This window comes from Petromyzon marinus, assembly GCF_048934315.1.
Source record: "Petromyzon marinus isolate PM22_M1 ecotype Great Lakes invasive population chromosome 68 unlocalized genomic scaffold, UKy_Petmar_22M1.pri1.0 chr68_unloc.3, whole genome shotgun sequence".
In the NCBI taxonomy this organism is placed as follows: domain Eukaryota; kingdom Metazoa; phylum Chordata; class Hyperoartia; order Petromyzontiformes; family Petromyzontidae; genus Petromyzon; species Petromyzon marinus.
Genome location: NW_027422599.1, coordinates 175,594 through 186,105, shown reverse-complemented (window position 1 = coordinate 186,105; position 10,512 = coordinate 175,594). Strand labels below are relative to the sequence as shown.

Genomic DNA, 10,512 nt, shown 5'->3' with positions numbered 1-10,512 from the left:
CTCCTCCCCCATCTCCACCCCCTCCACCTCCTCCTCCCCCATCTCCACCCCCTCCACCTCCTCCTCCCCCATCTCCACCTCCTCCCCACCACCTCCCCCATCTCCACCTCTTCCTCCTGCACCTCCACCTCCTCCACCTCCCCCACCACCTCCCCCATCTCCACCTCTTCCTCCCGTACCTCCACCTCCTCATCCTCCTCCACCTCCACCCCCTCCACCGCTTCACCTTCCACCACCACCACCACCACCACCACTTCCACCACCACCACCACCACCTCCACCCACCACCTCCACCACCACCTCCACCACCTCCGCCTCCTCTTCCACCACCACCTCCACCACCACCTCCACCACCACCTCCACCACCTCCTCTTCCACCACCTCCTCTTCCACCTCCACCACCACCTCCACCACCACCTCCACCACCACCTCCACCACCACCACCACCACCACCTCGAGCAGGAACGCTCCACGGCTTCTCCAGACCCCCGGGCGGCCCCCCCAGACCTCCCTGCTGCTCTTCCTCCTGACCCTGCGCCTGCTGCCGCCGCTGCTGCCGCTGCCGCCGCTGCTGCTGGTGGTGTTGGTGGTGGGTGGTGCAGGCGCGGCGTGCCCGGCCCAGTGCAGCTGCGTCTACACGGGTCGCGGGGGCGACAGGGGGACCCGGTAAGACGCGGTGGTGGTGGTGGTGGTGGCGGTGGCGATGGGAGTGTCCAGGGCTTGGTGAATGAGCGGCGGTAGGTTTTTGGTGTGTGTGGAAAGCAGTCCGGCAAAAACAATCCCCTACCTCCTCGCCGCCGGTGCCGGACGATAACGCTGTGATGGACATTGCCATGGTGGTGGTGGTGGTGGCGATGGGAGTGTCCAGGGCTTGGTGAATGAGCGGCGGTAGGTTTTTGGTGTGTGTGGAAAGCAGTCCGGCAAAAACAATCCCCTACCTCCTCGCCGCCGGTGCCGGACGATAACGCTGTGATGGACATTGCCATGGTGGTGGTGGTGGTGGTGGCGGTGGTCGGGAAGGGGGGTGGGTGGGTGGGTGAAGCCAAATCCGATTGGCTATTCACCTCGTGGCGTTCGTAGCCACCACAGCGGCCAACGGGGGGGGCCTCTGTACAAGTGTGGAGTAGTGGTTAGTGACGTCATGTCACGCTCGCCAACTGGTACGATGACGTCACGGACGGTGACACCACGCGCAAGCCGGGGGGGGGGGGGGGGGGGGGGGGGGGGTGGCGGGACGGTGACGCCGTGCGGTCCCCCCGGGGGATTTGAGCTGCAGCCCGTCAACGTGTTGCGGGGCTCGTGAAGGGTCAAAGTCGCGACCCAGGGGTAGGGGGAAATTGGCACCAGGCTGGGGGTAGCCTGCGGGCGTGCTAGGGACCTCCCCGGTACCCTCGCCCCGGGGTGTGGAGCGTAGGCAGTGGGTGGGCAGTACAACGGAGTCGCGTGCGAAGAGAGAGGAGGCCCTTAATAAAAACAACTGGCGCAAGCCCTAATGAACGTCGCGCAAGCCCCTGAAACGAAGACCCGCCTCCGAGTCCTCATTTTCGCCGCAGCACAAGTGTCAGGGGGCTGGTCCACGTTCAAACTAAGCACCACTAAAACTGCGTGGAACAAATGCAACTCAAAGCTTGTACCGGAGGCACCAAATGACGTCTCCTGGCCAGACCCCATGTGGCGGAGCCAGGAGACTGAATACGCACCCTCGGGGTTCCTCCGGAAGGTGGCAACAAAAAATAAACAGCCACTGCAAGTGGCCACGTGGGAATGTTCGAACGCTCACTGCGGAGGAGAGGCCGCCACTCCTCTGTCGTGAGCTGGACCCGCTACCGCCTGGATCTCCGTGGCATTCAGGAGGTCCGGTGGACCGGCTCTGGCTCCGGGCACCGTGAGGAGTGGACAGTCCTCTACTCGGGGCAAAAGCTGCCAAGCAATAGGGAGTGGCTCTTCTTTTTTTAACAAAAGAATGAAGAGGTGTGTGGGAGAGTTCCAGTGAGATGTATGAATCTGTAAGCCTCAGGGTACTGTGAGCTCGCCTCCCCCATCAACGTGAAGCAAGGAATGGTGGTGGTGGTGGTGGTTGCTTAATGCCCCGACATAAGACGAACATGAGTAGAGGGATGCAGGCAAGACTGATGAGTTAGATGCCTTCTATGACCTCCTGTCACAAGTGTTAGCTAAAGTCATCCTGGTGGGTGACTGCAATGCCCATGTAGGTCATGACACTGGCACCTGGGCTGGATCTATTGGAAGGCATGGGCCAAATCAGCTCAATAACGACGGTAGGAGGCTACTAGACGTCTGTGCAGCCCATGGGCTTGTAATTACCAACACACAACACCATGGATGCACACCGGGTTCAAGCAAGAACATCTGCCCGGACTATATAGTGATGGAACAGCGGATGCGGGCACATTCCCTTGGCTCCAGGACCTACCGTGGAGCTGATCTGCCCACTCACCATCGACTTGTCATCGGTAGTGGGTGTCCATCTAAGACCCAATTCAAGCCCACAGTGCCTGGTCTCAGATTGCTGATGAAAGTTGCAAGTGAGAATTTCATTATCACGTGCAGGTGGTTGTTGGCATCGTCCCACTTTACTTCTGATGCCGAGGGGAAATGGCTAAGTTTGAGGACTGTGGCTCATGCAGCTGCAATGGCCGCGTTTGGTACCGCAGTCCATACGTTCCTGGGAGACCCTGGCTGATGGAGGAGGTGTTCCGGCTGGCTGACAGAAAGCGACAGGCCCACTCCGACCATCTGCAGCATCCCATGTCGGAGAATGAGGAGGCTTTTCGCAGCATTCACTCAGACGTTCGGAGAGATATGCAGCACTGCAAGCACGAGTGGTGGTCGTGGGTTTCTGAGGAGATGGAATCTGCTTCAGTCGCTCGTGGCAACAGATCACTCGTTAATTCCATTAAAAAGTGACTTGCAGTGACACATCTCTGACCATCATTCGGGGAAAGAAATGTCACCTGACCTCTGACCCCCCCCCCCCCCCAGGAACAATTTTTCTGATTTGCTGAGCATTTCTGTGAGGTCTTGCGGGAGGGGAAATCCCTCAGTCTGGAAACATTATGGGGCAAAGTGGGGATGACCCTCCTGAGGCTACGGTGCCTCAAATATTGGAATAAGTAGTCACCCCTGTGAGTGGCTGAAGTGCCATCCTGTTCAGGAAGTACAAAAGGCAATCCAGTGTCTGAAACCAGGAAAAGCTCTGGGACTGAGATGATCTCCCAAGCGAACTGCTAAGGGAGGACGGTGTTTCTGTGCAGACTGCCCTACATGACATCACCATAAGTCTGGACCACTGGACGGATTCCGTAGGATTGGAAAAGGATGCCCTGGTAGTCCCACTCTTTAAGAAGGGGGACCGCACAGACTGTAACAACCACCGAGGAATCTCCTTCCTCAGTGCGGCGGGAAAGGTCCTGGCAGGAATGATTCAACACCGCCTTGCCAGGCGAGTTGAGGAGATGCTTGCGGAGCCCCGATGCGATTTCAGGCAAGGGCGGTCCTGCACAGACGCCAGATTTTCCGTACATCTGCTGCGGCAAAAGTGTCACTGCACACTTTGCTTCGTTCATCATTTCGTTTTTTTTTCAATGCTTTGCTTTATGTAAACCCCCCCGCCCCCCGCTTTTAAATGAAAGACCCAACAAAATATATATTTAAAAACTACGACAAGTGCTGCATCTGCACGCAGCCCCTTCACCCACATTCAAACGGCCTCCGATGGGTAGCTCACAATCTGCACGCAGAGCTCTCCGTCATCTGCCACCGAGCACACGGCCCTCCTCCAGCGCCCACTTGCTCCTTGAAGGCCGGCACGCCCCTCTCTCTCTCTCTCCTCATCTCTCTCTATCCCTGTCTCTCCCCCCACCGTCCATCTCTCGCTCCCCGTCTCTCTGTCTCTCTCTCTCTCCTCATCTCTCTCTATCCCTGTCTCTCCCCCACCGTCCATCTCTCGCTCCCCGTCTCTCTCTCTCTCTCTCCTCATCTCTCTCTATCCCTGTCTCTCTCCCCACCGTCCATCTCTCGCTCCCCGTCTCTCTCTCTCTCTCTCCTCATCTCTCTCTATCCCTGTCTCTCCCCCCACCGTCCATCTCTCGCTCCCCGTGTCTCTGTCTCTCTGTGTCTCTCTCTCTCTCTCTATCCCTGTCTCTCTCCCCACCGTCCATCTCTCGCTCCCCGTGTCTCTCTCTCTCTCTCCTCATCTCTCTCTATCCCTGTCTCTCCCCCCACCGTCCATCTCTCGCTCCCCGTCTCTCTGTCTCTGTGTGTCTCTCTCTCTCTCTATCCCTGTCTCTCCAGCTCTGTGCTGTGCACGGACCCGGACATGTCCACCCTGCCTTGGACGTGCCGGGCGACTCTGTCCGCCTGCTGGTGTCCCGCACGCTTGTCCGCCGGGTGCCGTCCGAGTCGTTCTACTACCTGCCGGAGCTGCGCTCCCTCACGCTGTCCTGCAACCGGCTGTCGAGCATCTCGCACGGCGCCTTCTTCAACCTCAAGCTGCTCCGGGAGCTTCGCCTGCCCGGTACGGTGACGCGGGAAAGGCACCGAGGCGAGACGCAGAGGCAGGATGGAGACGATGCGGTAGACGAGACATGGAGACGCGGAGGGACGGAGACACGAAGACGATGCGGTAGACGAGACGGGGTTGAGACTCGGAGAGACGGAGACACGGAGAGACGGAGACACGGAGACAATGCGGAGACGAGACGGGGTTGAGACACGGAGAGACGTAGACATGGAGACAATATGGTAGACGAGACGGGGTTGAGACTCGGAGAGACGGAGACACGGAGACAATATGGTAGACGAGACGGGGTTGAGACTCGGAGAGACGGAGACACGGAGACAATATGGTAGACGAGACGGGGTTGAGACACGGAGAGACGGAGACACGGACACGAGACGGGGTTGAGACTCGGAGAGACGGAGACACGGAGACGATGCGGTAGACGAGACGGGGTTGAGACACGGATAGACAGAGACACGGACACGAGACGGGGTTGAGACACGGAGAGACGGAGACACGGAGACGATGCGGTAGACGAGACGGAGACGCGGAGGGACGGAGACACGAAGACAATGCGGTAGACGAGACGGGGTTGAGACTCGGAGAGACGGAGACACGGAGACGATGCAGAGACGAGACGGGGTTGAGGCACGGAGACATGGAGACGAGACGGGGTTGAGGCACGGAGACACGGAGACACGAAGACAATGCGGTAGACGAGACGGGGTTGAGGCACGGAGACACGGAGACGAGACGGGGTTGAGGCACGGAGAGACGGAGACACCGAGACGATGCGGTAGACGAGACGGAGTTGAGACTCGGAGAGACGGAGACACGGACACGAGACGGGGTTGAGACACGGAGAGATGGAGACACGGACACGAAACGGGGTTGAGACACGGAAAGATGGAGACACGGAGACAATGCGAAGACGAGACGGGGTTGAGACAGAGGCAGGATGGAGACAATGCGGAGACGAGATGGGGTTGAGACACGGAGAGACTGAGACACGGACACGAGACGGGGTTGAGACACGGAGAGACTGGGACACGGACACGAGACGGGGTTGAGACACGGAGAGACTGAGACACGGACACGAGACGGGGTTGAGACACGGAGAGACAGAGACACGGAGACGATACCGAGACAAGACGGGGTTGAGACACGGAGACACGGAGATACCGAGACGATGCGGTAGACGAGACGGGGTTGAGACACGGAGACACGGAGACACGGACACACGAAGACGATGCGGAGATGAGAAACGGTGATGTGGAGACATGGAGAAGAGATGGAGATGAGATTGAGACGAGACGCAGAGATGCGAGACGCGGAGACACCGAGACGCAGATACACGGAGACACGGAGACACGGAGACACGGAGATGTGGAGACACGGAGCGCTGGAGGAGAGAGACACGTGTCACTCTCCTCATGTGTCTCTCTCTCTCACTGTGTCTCTCTCTCCGTGTCTCTCTCCGTGTCTCTCTCCGTGTCTCTCTCTCTCCGTGTCTCTCTCCCGTGTCTCTCTCCCTGTGTCTTTTTCTTCCCGTGTCTCTCTCTCCCCGTGTCTCTTTCTCCCCGTGTCTCTCCCCCCGTGTCTCTCCTCGTGTCTCTCTCCCTGTGTCATTTCTCCTTGTGTGTGTCTCTCTCTCTCTCTCTCCCCGTCTCTCTCTCTCTCTCTCCACCCCCCGTGTCTCTCTCTTTCTCACCGTTTTTGTCTTTCCCCGTGTCACTCTTTCTATCTCTCTCTCTGCCCAGTCTCTCCTCGTGTCTCTCTCCCCGTGTCTCTCACTCTCTCTCCCCGTGTCTCTCACTCTCTCTCCCCGTGTCTCTCACTCTCTCTCCCCGTGTCTCTCTCTCTCCCGTGTCTCTCTCTCACTTTCCACGTGTGCCTCACTCTCTCTCTCTCTCTGCCCGGTGTCTCTCCTGGTGTCTCTCTCCCCGTGTCTCTCTCTCTCTCCCCGTGTCTCTCTCTCACTTTCCACGTGTGCCTCACTCTCTCTCTCTGCCCGGTGTCTCTCCTGGTGTCTCTCTCCCCGTGTCTCTCTCTCTCTCCCCGTGTCTCTCTCTCTCTCCCCGTGTCTCTCTCTCACTTTCCACGTGTGCCTCACTCTCTCTCTCTCTGCCCCGTGTCTCTCCTCGCGTCTCTCTCCCCGTGTCTCTCTCTCTCTCCCCGTGTCTCTCTCTCACTTTCCACGTGTGCCTCACTCTCTCTCTCTGTGCCCCGTGTTTCTCCTCGTGTCTCTCTCCCCCCGTTTGTCTCTCCCCCCCCCCCATCTCGCCTCTCTATCTCTCTCTCTCAGGGAATGTCCTCACGTCTTTCCCGTGGGAGAGTCTTCAGGAGACTCCGTCTCTGCGTCTTCTCGACCTCAACGGGAACCGAATCAGCTCCCTGCCCGCCGAGTCTGCACGGTGACTGACACAATCACGGATTGATTAATTGGGGAGAGAGAAAAAAATTGAACTAATTTCTTTACAACTGCTGCTGCTGCTTACTCTCGTTGATGCTGTGTTTGGTTTGTTGTTCGACGTACGGTGCGAAAGATGTTCAACATGCATACATGCATTCACTACTATATACTACACTAGTATACACTAAATTTCGATTTAAAGCTTTCGTGACTGCAATGATTCATCTTCTTTGGTTCTTTCGGTAAAGTCACCACGTAGAATGATAATAAAATAATAATTGATAAAATAAAATAACACAATAATATTCTCACGACGTTTCGGCCACAACACACGCGGCCTTCATCAGGTGAAGGGGGCGAGACTGTCTGGTAGGACAGCGCTGGAGTGAAAGAGCCACGTTCAGATCACGGCCTTTTAAGCCTGCTGAAATTTGAGGCTTAAAGGCCGTATCTGAACGTGGCTCTTTCACTCCAGCGCTGTCCTCCAGACAGTCTCGCCCCCTTCACCTGATGAAGGCCGCTTGTGGTGTGGCCGAAACGTCGTGAGAATATTATTGTGTTATTTTATTTTATCAATGTATTATTTTATCATTCTACGTGACTTTACCGAAAGAACCAAAGAAGATAGTATACACATACTCTACACCCCTATTATACACTACGTTAATATACGCCACACAACTCTACCCTAGACTACTATGCACTACACTACACCAATAAGAAAAGCCGTCTCGGGTGTGGACCAATCAAATTCAAGGACAGTGCATATTATTATCAGAGTTGTCTTTTTTGTGTTGCATTTTAACTGCTTGTGTTGTGGTCATTGCAAACATGATGCCTTGAATAAAGGTGTCAGTTTTTGTGCCAGTTAAAAGGGTAAAACCTATTCCTACACCAATATGCTCAATTGAAAATGTATTTCTTTACAATTTCTTGTTGTGCGTACATTTTTTTCGTCTTTCCCCCGCACCTCCACTTAGCACGGTTGGCTGCGTACGGTGCGAAATGAGTTCAACATACATGCGACACACATATACGAGGGAGAGACACGAGGAGGGAAGGAGAGAGAGAGAGACACGTGGCGAGAGAGAGAGGAGAGAGACACGGGGGGAGAGACACGGGGAGAGAGATACGTGGCGAGGCTGAGAGAGAGAGAGACATGGCGAGAGAGATAGACACACAGGGTGTGATGTTGATGTTGTTAATGATGACGTTGTTGATATTGATGTCGTTGATGATATTCTTAGCTCTTTCGGTAAAGTCACGTTGAAGGGAAACAATAGAATAATAATATATATGAAACAATAAAAATTCTCACGACGTTTCGACCATAACACAAACGGTCGTCATCAGGTGTGAAAAGCAACGGCAAGAAACATTTGAAAAATGACTTTACCGAAAGAGCTAAGAATATGAATTACTGCAGTCACGAAAGCTTTAAATCAAAAGTTGTTGATGATGTTGATGATGATCATGTTGATGACCATGTTGATGTTGTTGATGATGATGATGATGTTGATATTGATGTCGTTGATATTGATGTTGATGATGATCATGTTGATGGCCATGTTGATGTTGTTGATGATGTTGTTGTTGATATTGATGTCGTTGATGATGTTGATGATGATTATGTTGATGACCATGTTGATGTTGTTGATGATGTTGTTGTTGATATTGATGTCGTTGATGATTATGTTGATGATGATTATGTTGATGACCATGTTGATGTTGTTGATGATGATGTTGTTGATATTGATGTCGTTGATATTGATGTTGATGATGATTATGTTGATGACCGTGTTGATGTTGTTGATGATGTTGTTGTTGATATTGATGTCGTTGATGATGTTGATGATGATTATGTTGATGACCATGTTGATGTTGTTGATGATGTTGTTGTTGATATTGATGTCGTTGATGATGTTGATGATGATTATGTTGATGACCATGTTGATGTTGTTGATGATGTTGTTGTTGATATTGATGTCGTTGATGATGTTGATGATGATCATGTTGATGACCATGTTGATGTTGTTGATGATGATGACGTTGCAGGTTCGTGTCTGACCTCTCGACTTTCGACCTGTCTGGTAACCGCCTCGTGACGCTGCCCTCTGACCTGCTCGAGCTGTGGACGTCGTCAGTGCCAACACAGGCACAGGGTAAGGGTCACGCGGGGTGTCACATGGGGTCAAATATACGCAGGGTCATGGGGTCAGAGATTCACAGGGTAACGAGGTCACACAGTCACGTGCGCAATGGAACACAGCGTCATCGGAACACAGCGTCACGGGGAACTTGCCTTCACGAGGTCAGAGACGTTTTGACTTTCAAACAACTTTTATTGCCGCCAGCAGCAAACAGCACCGGAGGCGATTTCGATATGAAACACACAAAGTCACCAGCAAAACACAAGCACACAAAGTCACCAGCAACACAAATACACAAAGTCACCAGCAAAACACAAGCACACATAGTCACCAGCAACACACAAGCACACAAAGTCACCAGCGAACACAAACACACAAAGTCACCAGCAAAACACAAAATGAAAATAAACGCTACAAATCCACGCGCTGTGGCGCTAAAAATCACCGCGCACGACACGATAGAAAAGTCACGTGGTGGTGGTGGTTATGGTGGGGTTGTGGTGGTGGTGGTTGTGGTGGTTATGGTGGTGGTGGTTGCGGTGGTTGTGGTTGTGGTGATGGTGGTGGTGGTGGCGGTGGTGGTGGTGGTTGTGATGATGGTGGTGGTTGTGGTAATGATGGTGGTAGTGGTTGTGGTTGTGGTCGTGATGGTGGTTGTTGTGGTGTTGGTGGTGGTTGTGGTGATGGTGGTGGTGGTGTGGTGATGGTGGTGGTGGCGGTGGTGGTGGTGGTTGTGGTGGTGATGGTGGTAGTGGTTGTGGTAGTGTTGGTGGTGGTTGTGGTGATGGTGGTGGTTGTGGTGATGGTGGTGGTGGTGTGGTGATGGTGGTGGTGGGGTGGTGGTGGTGTGTGGTGGTCATCGCGCACGCCACGGTGACGAGCGAGCGCCTCAGAACGTGAACGTGAGGGGTGCCGTCCACACCGGTACAGAGAGAGGCTTGTCCGGCTCCCCAGCGTTCCAACAAGACGCTCTACCACATCACCGACACGTGGTGTGTGTGTGTGTCACGTGTGTGTGTGTGTCACGTGTGTGTGTGTGTGTGTCACGTGTGTGTGTGTGTTCACGTGTGTGTGTGTCACGTGTGTGTGTGTGTGTCACGTGTGTGTGTGTCACGTGTGTGTGTGTGTGTCACGTGTGTGTGTGTGTGTCACGTGTGTGTGTGTGTGTGTCACGTGTGCGTGTGTGTGTGTCACGTGGCGTGCTCCAGCCGGAGCCACGCCTTGAGCAGGCCTCTGAACACCGGGGGAACAGCGCCCACCGCTGAGCAGCCGTCCAGTGTCACCTTCCAGTGTCCTTTTTTCCTCGTTCTGTAACACCGGCAACTTCGCCTGAGCGCAGGCGAAGTTGGCGAGAGAGACACGGGCAGAGCGAGAAACAGGGAGAGAGTGACACAGACGAAGGCCCGTCCTCTACCCCTGTGCCCCCG

General features: G+C 54.6%; 1 protein-coding gene across 1 annotated transcript in view; it reads left to right on the top strand.

The window, feature by feature from the left end:
- Positions 1 to 398: 398 nt before the first annotated feature.
- The window catches only part of LOC116938040 (uncharacterized), a 31,089-nt gene continuing 20,975 nt past the window's right edge, over positions 399 to 10,512 (top strand). Inside the window, exons 1-4 of the mRNA XM_076058238.1 lie at positions 399 to 666; positions 4,315 to 4,537; positions 6,828 to 6,936; positions 8,991 to 9,097. The gene's annotated coding sequence lies outside the window, so the exon portion shown is untranslated. The remainder of the gene's footprint in view (positions 667 to 4,314; positions 4,538 to 6,827; positions 6,937 to 8,990; positions 9,098 to 10,512) is intronic.